Source organism: Nomia melanderi, chromosome 11 (assembly GCF_051020985.1).
Source record: "Nomia melanderi isolate GNS246 chromosome 11, iyNomMela1, whole genome shotgun sequence".
NCBI classification, from domain to species: Eukaryota; Metazoa; Arthropoda; class Insecta; order Hymenoptera; family Halictidae; genus Nomia; species Nomia melanderi.
This window is the reverse complement of record NC_135009.1, coordinates 5,610,089-5,626,691: the sequence shown is the minus strand read 5'-3', so window position 1 is coordinate 5,626,691 and position 16,603 is coordinate 5,610,089. Positions and strand designations below refer to the sequence as shown.

The window sequence follows — 16,603 nt, the reverse complement described above, 5'->3', positions numbered from 1 at the left end:
GGAGTTCATTTAATATTGGACGAGATAATAGTTGTTTTCAAATATGACAAACAATTAAAAAATAACTAAATAATTATTATAATTAAAGAGGATATTTAAATTTAATTGTTTTATAATCTTGACAAGATATATCTTGTCATGTAAATATTGACTGAGAAATATAAATATAAATAAAAATAAGTAAATAAATAAATATATAAGAGTTTAAAAAGTATAATTTAATCGAAATATTGTCTTCAATAATTATTATTTGGAGAAATTACATTCCCTAGATTATTGAATCAGTTTTAAAGACCCTCAGTGATAATATAAAACTATAACAGAGTGCATCTACATAAAGTACTATATTAACAAAAATATATAAGCACTTATATGTAATTTAATTTATCTCCAACCAATTCAATCAATCACAAGACCATTTTAAATTGCAAAATTTCGGAAACTGAAAAACGTGAGATTTTTCCCAAACAGATATCTAATTCAAAATCGTTGTCGAATTTACTCTATACTTAATAAACAAATTTCTTAAATCTATCGCACTGTCCGTAACCAACGATAACCATAATAAGTGCAAGAGCTCATGCAGCTAACTATATGCGTCACTGCACGTGGATCGGCTAATAGTCGCAGTTACACGTGGGCTTGAATGCTGAAGAGCGCCCACACGTCGCGGATTCTTGTACGGCCTTCAAATTTCTCGACTGGTGCATACGTGATATTGTCTTTATTTGAGTTTCATGCGTGTCTCTCCGAACACTTTGATCCTGTCACTTTATACTCCTTCCCCCCCCCCCCCTCTCGTACACGTAATCATTATTTCTCTCACTTTCGCTCCTCTCTTTCTCTTTGTGACCGATGTAATCGTTCTCCCGTGAACGGCGCAAATACGCCGCGCAGCGCCGCCGTTCAGGATGCACTTTGACGCTTTCGAGCCGCTTCACCCACTTCGGCAACTAGGTAAATACGTAATATTTCCCAGATAACAAGGAAATATTGTTTCAGTAAATGACACCCGCTGGGAAAGCTGTGTGCCCGCGCGCTGTCACGGCTGACCTATCGATTCCCACGATTTCCATTGTCAAAACTGTGCCGTTCTCCTTTTGCCCGTCGTGATACAATATAACAAGATTCTCGTTGTTGTGTTCCTTTAAAATGGCGTTCATAAAAATAAGTCGTAAAATTGAAATTATTAATTTTAATAGGTTGTTACTGAATTTATTTAACGAACAAGGACTGACAACGTTTTGATTTATTGTAGCCATTAACGCTTTTAACCTTCTTGTATCGCATAAATCTTGACAAACTCCGATTCAATTAATATATTATCGCGGTATTTAACTTCTGTGTTTGCACAACTAATAATGTCATCTATATACTATGCAGCTGAGATTACGAGTCTTGCGAATATTCTTTGTGTTTCCAGTTTTGGATGAAAATACACTTTTGTGTTTTTAATTTTATTGTTTAGTGTAAGTCGTGAATTTCGAGGCATGTTATATGACGTTAAATATAATGATTGATGATGCATTTTTAAATTCCATTCGTCATTTATTGCCTGATTAAAAAGTAAGATGAAAGCTGATTTTAAGTAAAATAAACTGTTACGTGTATATTCGGGGTACTTTATGTTTTATATTAATCAACAGATAAATTGATGAATTAATAATAAAGAATATATAAAAGACTATAGTAAATTGTAAATTATTTTAACAAAGAAATTAATATAAAAGAGAAATTGAAAATAATTTTTTTTGTTCCTAATAAAGATACGACTAATTATTTCAATTGTGAGTACCTTCTTGATCATTTGGCAAATGGATTCTTGTCAATATTTAATCCTAATAGTAGACGCTCATTCAATTCAATACTCGCAATAAATTATATTATTTATTTACTCGAACAAACCAATCTACTTAATTATACAAGTAGTTTACTGTATCTATTTATTCGAACATTCTATTTTACCTATTTAATTTATCCAGTTATTCAAATAAAAATATGAATATTTCAATTCAGTACTTGTTTTAACGTTCCACGGAACTAGTAAAACATAACAGCTAACACAGAAACTTCGAACAACAAGTAAATAATTTTAATCATTATATAAACATAATAATAATTATTATATAAGTAAATGACAATATAATTATAAGTAAATAAGCTCTTGTTCTATCAAATACCTACTTTATTTGTTACTACCGATGACAATTTCATTGGAATAAAATTCTATTCGTCTTTTATCGGTGACAATGAAACGATGCCCAACAAACTTTCATCAAAGATTTTGAACGAGATTAATATTAGCTATCCGTCGCTCCCTCGCCGGAATTTCATCCGTTCCCAAACAATTCCGCGTCCAGTCATGAGAAATCCTGATAACGACACGCCCTTATTGAACGCGTTAGAAAGCATTGAAGAGACACGCGTCCCCTTGTCGGCGTCACCCTCGACGTTCCGACGACCCACTGCTTTTTGTATCCGTTATATTCGACCTACTTTCACCCCGCATTGCGAGGGAGGATCTTTCCCATCGAGAGCCCGTGTCTTGCGAGAACGAGAGGGTCTTAATACGAATTATCCCTGGAAAATGAATCTGCTGCCGCCGCAGGGTTTTGGCAGAATATATTTTCATAAATTAACCGTTTGTTTCTTTCTTAACAAACTCATGAATCATGCGGGTATTTCTTATACGACGAAATTTAATTCTCAATCATGCTCCACTATGTCGCATTATATTCTCCTTTGTTTCTATAAATTAAAATATTAAGAATATTTATTATACTATAACATTTTTTAATTTACAAAAACAAAGAAATATATTGGTCTACCGGAAAGTTCTGTTTGGTTTTGAATTAAAAGAAAATAATACATTTCCAATATGTTTATTAATATTTACTGAACAATATAATTTCCATTGTTACTAATAACCTCTTCACAGCATGATGGTAATTCGCAGATTCCATTTCTGTAGAATGACTCATCTTGGGAAACTTAAAATGACACTATTGCACTTTCTGGTAAACCTAATATTATTGTACATGATAATATAATTTAATGTTTTATATTGGTTTAGTGACATTATTTTGATTTATTATATTGTTTCCTCAAAGTTCGTCTAAGTTGAAATTGTTTCAAATTGCTTTCGATATAGCTGACCACGAATTTCCTTCAATTTTATAATTTTGTCCAGTTAGAGCAGCAATTTGTCTAACTGTACGTCGATGGTTTACGATGGGGGGTCACGTAGCTAGCGGATGTCATTGGACTGATTGTTTGGGGTAAGTGAACGCATGTTTCAGAACGGTAATCAGCCAGGCGTCGAGTTGAACAGTTTAATCTTTAAAGTGTTGAAGATTAGATTATTACAGGCTTTAACACTTTATCTGTCAGTGGTTATTTAATCCTCTGTAACTTAAATGATAAATATGTTTTATATTGCAGGTTTTCTTGCGTTGCACTCAGTTGCACTCAGGAAGCACTAAGCATCAATTATTCTCAAATTCAAAAGTATCTTTGATCAAATACCAGCACTACTAAATCAAAAAAGATTAAATAAACAAGCTGGTTTTAGAAAAACGATAGCATGATTGCGTAAAATTCGAAGAATGCAGCAGGATTAAATCAGAATGTGACGTGTGCGAGAAAAATATTTAGCCTCATGCACTCACGCGCAGAAAATTCTTTCTCGAAATGAAAAAGATATTACAAACTCAATATACAACATAATATATTCAATGAATCGCATAGAAAATTCCTACGAAACTTAACGACAATTTAAAACGAAAAGAAGATATCGAGTTTTGAAGTGTCAATATAAAAAATTAATTTTCAAGTAAAAAAATGCTACAAACTTATAATACAATCTAAGAAGATCCATTACATGGTGCGTCTGCTTTGAAACGTTCTCCTATGTAATTGTGATCCGTTCTCGTGAAAATTTGACAAAATTGCTTCGAACCTCCATTGTTTCAACATTTTTACATGAATGTTTGACTCGAAAATAAAGAACTCACGTAAAAATATTATAATACTAAAGTTTGGGTAAATACAAACAGTTTGGTTGTCAATATAAGGGTTAGTTCAGAATAGTTCGATCACGTGAATTCCTGTTCCCATCTGTACATCATCAAACACATATACACAGAGTTGCAAACTCGAGTACAAAGGCTCACAACCTGGTGTAATAATTACAGGCATCACGAAATACTGAAACGGTTACGTGAACATCGAATACAGTGTTTCTAAATTCACCAGGACAGACAGCTGTTATGCTGGTCGTACCTTTCTCCAGATTCCTTTCGCGAGGAAGGCCGACAACGCGTTGAAGGTGCAGCGCGCGGGTGTGCAACACGCGACCGTGGTGCACAGGTGCGGCGTGGAAAACGTGAATCGATATTTGCGATTCTCAGCGAGAGGCCTAGATGCGGCGGACAATTTTGAAAAATAAGATATCTATTAAATTTTGATACGAGCCAAGCCAAGAAATAATTGCGACGAAGAAAACAGAAGAATTCGCCAATTAAAATACTTCGCAATGAAATATTCTGTAATGTTTTTCTTTTAATTTAACTTTCAGAGTTAAATATACAAGAAATAAAGTAAAAAATAAGTGGTGCTCCCAAATATTTTACCATAACCATCAAGTTCAAATAAAAAATATCGGTTAATTATGAAATTTTTATTAAAACACACAACTTTTTGTATAAACCTCAACTCTCTCATAGAGAAAGGCAATTTTAACTTACAACAAAATTTACCTTGTACATATTTAAGAAGAAATTCCGCCCAAAATTCCATGCACAATATTAATCGCAAATATTCCAATTACAAGTGTACATCCTTAATCATACGAATAAATTAATAAATAAGAAAATACTACTAATTAGTATCTCTGGTATAATGGTACTATTGTGGCATAGCTCCCTCTAGCACCGGATCCCCCAATTTCATTGCGGCTTACGGAACGAGATAAATGGCTGCTGGCACGGGCCGTGAGAGGGTTTCGCAAATAAGTCGGAAACGCTGGCCCACCTTCTCGATGCGAGCGAGTTCCGTAACACCGTCGAAGGACGTCGGCCACGTATTCATAGAACCACGACGGAACTTCGACGCCTGCACGCGCGTTGATCGAGCCAACCTCGGAAGGAACAGCAACGTTCCTCTCTACGAGGACTGCGGGGAAACGATTTCACGCGTGATTCAGCGGAACTTTCTTCTCCGGGCGACCAAGTTTGATGGGACGACGCTCGAGAAGTTTTATGAAACATCCCCAGGAACCTTCGAAATCGACTTTTATCCTGGAACTTAGGGGAGGTTCTTCGGGGATGAAATATAGGGAACCGCGAACATAAACTACCCTCTGAGTAGTGGATGTTGGAAATGATGCTTCGGAGAAAAACAAACACTGTTTGTATTATTCTTGTTGGACAGTTTTGTGTTCTATTATTACGTATGTTATTTATTATTGTTTGTATGGTGTTCTGTGGAGATATGAATACGATTGTATTACTTCTAAAGAGGGTTTTTGTTTTGAATTATCACGACTATTACTTGTAATATTGAACTTTACTGTATATAGTAAATATTATTACATACAGATAGTATTTTAATGCCATTAAATTTTTAACATCGAAATTACGTAAATTTTCAATTAAATGGATTTTAGACTTTATATACAGAATTTTATATAAGAATCTTTCTATAGTAATTATTTAATGAAATTAATTACTAAAATATTTCTTCTAAATAACCTGTTCATTGATTTTTAATATATTGAATTATTTAATATATAAAACTGTTCATTAATTAAATTAATAACATCCTCTGTTTAAAACATCGAACGAAAATCATTTCCGAGTTATGAAATTAGTTTTATTCCAAGCAAAGGAATCGAATAAAACGAATGTGGCCCAACGAGTGTCCCTCCTACTGTCTACAACAGTTCCTTAAGAAACAGCGTGAAACGAAGTCAGTGAAACACTTCGTGCTCAGCCGGCGAAAAAGACGAATAAATTCGCGTGCTCTTGAGGCACGGTTTTATGCTAACAATCCATTCACGATAAACTGAGGGGCGGGGTGTGCCACGTGAATTAACTGAACGCCACGCTGGAAAGAGAGAGAAGCGCTTCTTATAGAATCTTAAGATCGACCGTTTACGTTGAATGGATTATAGTCGACGGTTATCGTGCCGCAGCGACGTCTGGGAGACGGCTACGTTCGAAGCGACGCGTTTCCCTCGCATGGCGCGCGTTTACGAGTGGATGACGCTCGCTTCCAAGCATCCGCATTATGCACACTGCTAATCTCCGGCTTGATTTTAGTACAAAGCGAAAGTAAAGTGTCGGTTGTTTCGAGCTTGGCGACGAGTGCGTTCGCGTTTCCATCGTGAAAACGCTTTTTTTGACGTTGTTACCGCGATTTAATAAACTTCCTCGGGAAATATGAACCAATTTCTCGAGAAAATTTCATTTACCATTAATCCGGGATCAGGTGGATCGTAGTTTTTGGATAATGGGTTACTTTAAACGATTAGAATATCATATATACTCGAATTTCCTTTAATACAGTATATTTCTGGAAAACATTTTGTAGTTTTTCGTGCGTGTGCGAAGCTTGAATTTCATTCGGCCAAGATTTTAATTTTTAGGTCACTAGTAATTTCCTCGCATTTTATTAAAATTCGAAAGTATCTTTAGTGAAACGAGCACGCAATTGAATCGAAGAGGACTGAGTAATTTTTAATGAACCTAGATGGATTAACGTGATTGAGTCGTTAAAAACTTGAAGATTGCACGTGTAATATTCATTATCAACAGTTTAAAGTAACTGAAAATCAAATTTTAGTAATAAATCCAAATTGATCACAACCTTCCACAAACGTACCCCTTCATAAGATATTTCACCAAATCTGAGGCACCTTCAAATACAAAATATATATTAAAAAAAAAGAAATAAAAAAACAGAAAATCCGTATAAAAAATCCGTTCCTCTATTTGAAACATCCAGTAACATAGTCATTAGATATTACGATTCACCGGACACCCCGCGGAAAAGCGAAAATAACGACGGATCACGGTAATTGGCATCGTGTGTTCGGACTCAATGGGCCAGTCAGTACAGTTCGGCAGAGGTTTGCTGGCACAGAGGATTCGCGTACACCGGTGAGGTGTACGAAGCGAAGGAATAAAAGATTGGCAGATGGGTGTACGCGCTGCTGTATCACGATAGATACGGAATCGGAACACACATGCTTTTGTGTGTGTGTGTGTGTGTGTGCATGTGCTACGTGGGTGCCCACACCGAGACCTCCCGACTCACTCGGCTGCTACCGGTGTTCGGCGATCAATAACGGCATGCTGGAGCAAGGGAGAGAGACAGAGGGAGATTGAGAGGAGTGAGGGAGATCAGAAGGGGAGACAGGGGTGTATTGTAAAACCAGTGGATACCAGCACGAGGACGACACTCGAGACCGTCGATTTCGAACCCCTTCTCTCTCACTCGCCGATACCAATGAGGACTACCAGAGCCAGAATACTTCTACCCGGCTTTAAATCCGCGAATCGTTCTCCCCGGTAGACTGTATCCCGATTGTCTGTCACTCTGAAGCCCACCTCGGATAAACGAGCAATTCGTATATTAACGCCAGTGAGTATATGCTTGTTAGTTGTTTGAGAAATATTGAACTCGATGTTTTCATTGAATGAAATTGTTAATGTGACGATGTCTGTTGTCTTTTTTGTTTCCTGAACGCATAAAGTTGTTGATGGATAATTAATTAATGGTGACTGGGAACAAATCGTTCCGATCTGAAAAGAATCGCTTGGAGTGTCTGTAATCAGACATAATATTCAAGCATTTGATCGTTATGATTCTTGAAGAAATATAAGCACCCGAAGAAATATAAAACGAACAAAGGAAATTCGAAAGACATTCGAAGAAATATAGAAATGATAAGACACTGCGTTTTGGAGAATAAAATATGCTGACACACAAACGCCTGTAACATAATAATAAAATATTATAACCTAGTCCTAATTTTGGAGGTCTCAACATTTTCTATCGCAGTTAGAGACAAAAGGATAGAATACACTACTAATTTGTCAATTTATAATTAATTCGATTAATCTAAAATATTATTCAATAATAACAATTTGAAAGAAAAACGTAAATGTCAAAGAAATTAGTGGTGCGATTTCCGACTCTTCGACCCCAGAACCACCTAGAGTCCAGCAGAAGTCGCCACGAGGGTTATCGACCTAGAGAGCGACAGAAAATTCCCCTCGTTTCCTTCGTTGTTTCCGTCAAGATCCCCCGCAACAGCGTCACTGCACCGAACAATTCCCCGCCAATGAGCGTGAAACAAAATGACGGACGAGGTCCACGAAAAAACGAGTCGAAACCCAGCGTTTATTTCGATTTGTCCACGATCTATAATAGAGAATCTTATGTAATCGCGTTTGCTGGAGCAGGGAATCCGAGGAAAAAGAAGAAAATCAAATACAGGGAGGGTAGCGATGGAAAAAATAAAACGAAAGAGGGTAACAAATGAGCGCTGGAGGGTGGTGAGCGCGAAAAAGAGAAAGAAAAGAATTTGGCGGCGCGCCAGAGACGTGAAGGCGCATGCGAGGGAGTCTCCCCGGAGGAAAGAGAAGAAATATAGAACAGAAATTAATGCTAGCTGGACCTGGCCGCTTTAGTTGCCGATGCGGATGGACGAAAGCGGATGAAAATAAAGAAGAGACGGGGAGGGAGAGCCAGTGCTGGGGTACGAACAACCCGTAACCCTTTTTAGCTCCTCGTTCGAGCCGCGTTTCCGTTCTATCGCCGCCGACGCGTCGCTCGTACGCGCCTTCACTGGAAGAAGCCACTGGGCAAGTAGTATTCGCGCTGCTACCGCCGTAAAAGAACAGTTTCTGCTATTGTTTATTCATGAACTCTTTATGGAACTGTGTCGTCCGTTGTTCGCGTCATGGATACCGGCCGGAATACGGTTTGAGCAACGGTCATGATGGATATTCAAACTTATTGACTCGATGAATGGAAAAAGTGGCACTTCTAGAATATTTGGTTTTTTAACGCTGATTGTGAGAAATTCATAAGATTTTTATGAAGAATCAAACTTAACGTTTTAAGATCTAAATACATTGTTTTTTTAATTAAAACATATCTGCGATTGAAAATTTTGTTTTAAGGAGACTATTGTGAATGTTTGCCTAATTATTTTAATTATTATCAATCATTATCACTTATTATAGAATATTGGCGTATAAGGTTTTATAACGTTTCTATTAAATGGAAAAGTAAGTTCAGTTATTCAGTTGTGCAGTTAAACATTCTTTTAATCCATTTACAAAGAATACAAAATTTATCTGGAGGTTCATGAAACAACGTAGAAAAATGCGAATTAGATGTTCCTTAAAATAAGATTTCAAACCAGAATATTTCATTCACATTTTTTACTCGTTTTTTCATGGAAGATCGCCATCTTCCAGGACACCCAGTTACAGAATACCCTGCATGAAAGGCCGTAATAAAACGAGAGTAATTAGACTAGCGTTTTCCGCCGCGTCTTTCGCAACTTTCCCCGTGCAGACAGTGCATTCAGCGCAGCTGCTCTTTGATACGCGCATAATCGCGATTTTTTATCTCTCTCTTTCTCTCTCGCATTTTTCGATTGTTCGCAATTACACGCGCAGGAAATTATGCGCGACGCGACGGTTCGACGGGGAATAGACCAGTCCGATGAAAAACCGATCCCCACCAGCAAGACTCGAAAAATTCGTAAGGCAACTTTTCGAGCTTAAAGCACCGTAAGCGACGATTACCGTACGTTTTTAGTTCACAACACGCAATACCCTATCGATCGATGGTCGCTGAACGCCATAATCAGAGCGGGAAGAAATTATCATTCTACCATAAGGCTTCACATTACGCGGACTGAGGCACTTCGGTGGTTTATATATATTTTAAGCGCCGTTTATAATTAAACTTTACGCGGCCCCGATTACCGATTTCGTTGGCCGTTTTCTATAATGTCAAGTTGAATGCGTTTCGATAATATTGGGAATATTTTTAACGTGTCGAATCCTAATTGATCCTTTTTAGGTGTTTTTTTTTTGCAATAAAATATATGTGAAGTAAAAGTTGCGTACAATCATTTATTCAGGATTTTAGAAAAGTCATTGAACCTTTGCTTTATGATTTTATTCAAAATTGTGTTGATAACATACACTTCATTGTTGGTTATTAAATTCGATTTAAAATGTCCACGGAACAAGGAGTTAAGAATAATTAATTATTGGAATTAAAATTGAATATTGAAAATAACAAATTAACCTTGAGTCGAGACAATGAAATTATATGTTGAGTATGAGAAGTATTTAGTGAAAGCACATTCCTATTTTCGTTACAATATTGTACTTTTTTATTTTAGTAACTATTTCCAAATATAACTGAATTTACATTTCTGTAACTACAGCACACAAGAACTGAAAATAGAATAGCTTATTCCTTATTAATTACAGTATCTGAAATCGATGTTTTGCATAATTTATTTCGGCTCAGGTACTCGGATATATTTATAACAAAAGGATACATTTGAACAGGAAATTGGTGACTAAATTCTTCATAAAGCGTATTGACGATTACCAAACCTTCCTGAATTGAAATTTCTTTGTAGAATGCATTATATTTTCATCATAAACCTCGTAGAACTAAAGTAAATTGTGGCGAGGAACATTGAACGTATATTATTAGTAATAATTGAGGAGCACGATATTTCTTATAAAAAAATTAGTTGAAAATATAGACTTTTTTATCGTTATTGTAATTTTTCACTCGATATTTTTCGATGCACACTAATCGTCATTAATTCTTTTAGCAAGTAAAAACCGTGATTAGTGAACAGACGCGTGGACTAAATGGTATTCAACAGAAGTTATGTGCAACGAATATTTAAACTGTTCTTTCCGAAGAGAAACTAATAAATGAATAAAATTTATTGCATCTTTTACATCGATTTTTCCACGAAAATCCATGTATAAGACGACGTTAATAATATTACTGTTTGTATGATTTCTCTTACAGCATTTATTAAAAAACAACCATTAACTACTAAAATTAATCTACACTCTTTAAAATCGTTGAGAATGTACAAGAAGGAGTCGACCGAATGAAAAATGTAATAAAACTGACTGAAGCTTCACTGCGTGAAGTTTATCTCATACGGTATTCCTAAAAATTCTGGGTTAAGCTGCAACAGAAAAATAATTTCAGATATACCTACGTATCTCTTCTTAACATTTCTTTTAATTCGAAAAATGACTTGCCAAATCCACAGGACGAAGAAACAAATCGTAAACCCAACATTGCGACTGAAATAACTGTTATTTCTGTTGAAACTCCAGAAACAATAGAACAATTAAATAGGTATGTTTGCCAGATGGCAACACAATGCGCTTTAACTGTTAATAAAACAAACAGACATTTGTTTAATTGTCTTTTTCACTGATTTATGGAACATAAATCGATGCGAAAACAGCTGTCCACTCGTGAGATATTAAAATATTGAATGCAAAGAAGTTAAAACAGACGAAAGAAAAGCGCGATGGCGAATTTCATGTGTCAAAATCGGTTTGACGAGATCGAGCGGGTGAATTGAAGTTACTCGGCGCGCTAATTAGAACAAATGTAGCACGCACGACCGCCGAACAAACACGAAAAACTGTTTGTTCGGAATTTATTCGCGCAAGCGTCGATGCGCCGAGCCTTTCAAGGGGAAGAGCGCAAATCGAGACGAGTGAAGGGGTTTCTAAAGTAAATGAGACTCCACTTCAACAGATGAATTCGAAATGAAAGTGCTCCCTTTCTTCGGCGTATGAGACCTGCCGGCGCGAACCTAATTTCGATGCCGGGATTTAGTCGTCGAGACGAGCCGCGTCGTTGAAACAAGCACCGCGTGTATTTCCATTAATACCATCGCGCGGAATTCTTTTAAATGCATCATGTTTTCGTTTATTTGTACTTAAAATAAATGGGAGCGCTAAGAATTTTGGAATCATATATATACTCATTTTATTTAATGACAATAATAATAATAACTAGTTTATATTGGGTTAAATGAAGTGTCGACTCAAGTAATGTATTGCCACTTAATTTGATATTATATATTGAAGGAATCTTATTATTGAATGTAATTTTTGTATAAATTATGTATAACGTGAAATGAAATAATGTATGTTCCGTTCTTGCTTACTGTAACATTTTAATTACGTTTTCTCAACAGTCGGCTTAAATTTAGAAATATAAAATGATATTACTAAGAGACAGTACTTCGACTATTTAATAACTGGCAAGACAGACAGAAAGTCTCAAAGGTACGGATCACGTGATATATAAAAAGAATATGACTTCCAAGGCCAACGATTCTGATCACTCGGCCGATTGTCAAGGGACTCGGCGAATTAAATGATCGACTTGGTTCCCACGAACTGTGCTCAGCATCGTTCAGACTGTCCCATGAAGCGTAACCTTCTATCGACCCTTCACGAAAGGTACCTTTACCACGGCTGTCCCTAATTTACCATTAGACTGCAGATTTTATGCATTCACGTCACGACAATCTAAAGCTTAACATGTTACGTAATTTTAAGAAATTTTATAATAAACTTTTCCTTCGTTCTGAACATGAACAGACACCTATCACTGCAAACGAGCTTTCTTACTTTAAATTTTTGTTAATTAATTCACAAGATTTAAAATTATTTTCGCTAATTTCTCGATTGTAGATGTCCTATGCAAATTGTTCATTTTTATAGACAATTTAGCAAGATCTTAATCAAAGAACGATATAACTGAACGACTAAGGGATCTGTTATGTTATAAGAGACATAAATATTTCAATAATCTCGAAAATAAAATAAAATTAATGACAAGAATGCTTATTTCTTGCTTTACGTATTTGCAGAAGTATCGAAGGGTTAAGAAAAACGAATGCAGAATAAAAACTAAACCATGGAGACATTTCACTTTAATATCTTCATGAAAGATGCAACCACAATATTTGCGTTATAATCTCGAACTTTCACTGTCATGGTAACAGTAATGCCAAAGACATAATTAGACAATGATCTAGCTGTTTCGCTCACTTTCTCGTTTATTAAGGTCTTCGATACTTCGAAAATTCAAACGCGTTTCAAGTAAAATTAAATATTCTTCCTACGTCTAATATTGGGTATTTCTTCAGTTCTGTATATAGTAATTCCAAATTCATTGTGTCTACGAAGCGTACATAGGTAATTGATAAACAGTACACGTTTATGCGAATTTCCATTTCTGCTGGTAATTCGATCTCATTTTCTAAGGGAGAACATTATTTCTAATAGATTCGAAATATTAGAAAATTGAATGAAATTCTGTTGATATTCTTTATTACTTAATGTTTCAAAGAGTTATAGAAGCTAATAATTAAAAAAAAAACATTATCTTGTTTCTTCGAAATTTCTTCTTTTATGTAACTTTTCTTTATTTAGTTTCATTCTGAAACAATATCATGTAACCATAAAAACATATTTTTGAGAAAATAAAAATTAAATATTTTTAAATTATAGCTATTATCAGTAGGAAACTCTGAATATTATGTATATTTAATATAAATACACGTAGTACTTAAAATAAAATAAAAATATTTAAGATACCATTACCATAAGAACTATAAAAAATTCGAGAATATTCTTACTTCACTATAAAAGTATAATTTTCACATTATGCTTTGCATAAATCACATCACAAATCCTTGATAATTAACATTAAATAGATTAAATACCAAATAGGTCTGGTTTAGGTCAGAATTGTTTTTTCTTGTTATACGTTTTCAGTTAAATTTTACACTTAAAATCCGCTCATTCTCAGTCAATAATAAATCACGCCGTGTAATAACTCAAACATCCATTTAAATTTTTTATCAAAGAATTGAAGTTCATAAGCGAATCTAAACTTTCGAGCGTTATTTTAATTGAAAACTACACAACAGTCTAGGATCATTTCTAAGTGGAGCATAAAACCAAACAAAAGCGCGAATGTAATAAAATCTAATATCTTTCCTGGATTCGCAGAAAACTGGAAATGAAAGTCATTTCGAGTGAAAGAAAGATATTACGCTGATTTCTGAGAGCTTTAAAACCTCGAAGTTTGCCAAATCTTCTGGAAGATTAAGAATTTTCTAGGAACACTTCGAGTTAAGATAGAGCAGAATAATGATGGCTGCACTGTTCACAGTTTCGAGATACTGAAGGCTTAATATTAGAATGGAACACGATTAACGTTAATATACGAAGACAGTCATTAAAAATAATGGGACTGTGCAAAAGGATTAATGGAGACAGCCATTAAGAACAATGGGAACGTGAAATATTAAAATGTGGACAGTTACATTCTCGAGGATAAATATTTTTAAAAACGTTACAGATTATTAACAGGCTTTTCCTGGTAAAAAAGGAAAACCAAACATAAAACCTCATACAAATTTAATTTAATTTAATTTAAACAAAAAAGGTTAACACGTTCGAAGTATTTTTCTTAGAAATTTACAAAAAATCATAATTTATATCATTTGTAACACAATTATCTTCAATTTCTGCTCGTGTTTGCTGTGTAAACAAATTACATGAGAGTTTAAAATACTGAAAACAAAAATTGTAGCAAATTAACTCATAAAAAGGAAAAACATAACTTCATCCGCAGAACGAATCTCCGTAATATGAAAATTGGAGATAAACAATCACTATGAGAGTTATATACCATTGTCTTTTTACAATTCTGAAACTGTACGGTATGGAAATCAACTCTTCGACAGAGTAATATGGAAATTAGGAGGAGGCGAACGTTATGGGAAACAGTACAATACTTCTAGATATATCGCTAAAACGATATAAGAAAGAGAATAACCAGCTCCGTGCTAAAACCAATCTCCCACATAATCCCAAAAACAAATAATACTGGAAAGGAGAAGCCAGTACAGCAATATATTCCATCTAGAAAAAATCTGAGTAAATAAAACAAGTAAAACGAAATACAGTATGTATGACCATATGAAAATCAGATTATCACAGTATACATATTAAAAGAAATACCAGTGTACTTCGAAAAAGATCGCCTAAACTGAACGAGCAAGATAAAAGCAGAATATACAAAGTAATATAAAAATAGAAAGGATAAAAAAGCGAGTCAAACGAAATCTTGATGTGGAAATTATGCATCTCATACAACAGTACACAGACGTTTATAGACGATAGCGTTTTTAGATTGCCTGAAAGGAGACGAATAAAGTAAAAGGTAAATATACGCAGTGTCCGACGAACGAATCCCCGATGTGAAAATCGCGGTTATCTACCGCGGAACGGTACACGGGGCCCGCGGACGAGAGGGCAGCAGCGTTTTATCGGGACTGTCTCGGCCCGTTCAATAAAATAGAAAATCGAATCTCGGCGATCGGTCTTGTTAACTGCAACCGAGCCTAACGATACCACCAAGACGAGCGCGACGGGACGAGAGAGTGTCCGAGTCGTCGCAGTAATTACATCGGCGGCATCATCGTCGAGACCAGATCGATGCAGCTATCTTTCACTGCCGGGCATAATAGACTGGCTAACGGGGTACAGCGCGGAGAAAGCGGGACGCCGTTAGTTTGGTTACTATCGAAGATTATTACACGCCTATTCCCTACGGGCCTATTACACGCCTATACCCTCATTATCGATGTCGTCCATACTCCTTTAACTGAACACCTACGCCACACATGTTGGCTGACAGAAAATTTGAAAGTGACGACACATTTTGGCAGAGAATCTTATTTGACAACCAGATTGTAAGTGTTAATCCCTTGCACTGCCGAAGTGATTACCACTTGATTTCATGTGAGAATATTGTTTAGTTTGATATTCGTTATTAAATTTTGTGTAATGTATTTATGTGCGATTGCCATTTACGTTAGTTGCAAGAAGCATTTGTAAATCAATTCGTAGAAGAGGAAAGTTATTAAACTCGTCGATCTGATATGGAATTTTATAAACATTATTTAATGAAAGTTTAAGTAAATTTTGATAGATGCAACTATGCGAATACGTATCCTAACTTAAGATCTATAACACTGAACACCTATTTCTGTAGGAAAAATACAATCAAGTGTATAATAAAGGTCCGTGAACCTAGTGATAATAATTGAATTGCAGGTGTTTATTTAGAAATCCACATTCTCTTACTTCATTTTTGGGAACGTCGAATTAATTTTATAAAGACAATCATGAATCCCTTATATTTCCGTATCTCGAAGTCTCTCAATTTAAAAGCGTGGAATTGCAATTTACTCCGACGTTCCGTTTCGATTCACTTTACCGAACTTCGAGCGAATTGGTTAGTAGAAGAAACAGTGGCTCGTAAAGAATACGCTGCAATCCTGAGGCTAACACGCAAATGGCGACCAACGCTAACAGTTTTCATTCATAAAGGGTGCCGACAAATACATCAATCAACGGAATTGCGGGTTCACGTGCAAGAAACACGTTGTTACGGATGTGTCCGGTTCACGCCTCGTGTTTTTACAGGTCTA

At 35.5% G+C, this 16,603-nt stretch overlaps 1 protein-coding gene and 1 long non-coding RNA gene across 12 annotated transcripts in view; one reads left to right on the top strand and one right to left on the bottom strand.

Moving 5' to 3' along the window:
- LOC116435221 (uncharacterized) overlaps positions 1-16,603 on the bottom strand; it is a 136,759-nt gene that overhangs the window by 45,360 nt on the left and 74,796 nt on the right. The window lies entirely within an intron of this gene.
- On the top strand, positions 846-3,925 carry LOC143175064 (uncharacterized). Its single transcript, XR_012999680.1, has 3 exons — positions 846-957; positions 3,191-3,278; positions 3,442-3,925. It is a non-coding gene; the product is annotated as an uncharacterized LOC143175064 (long non-coding RNA).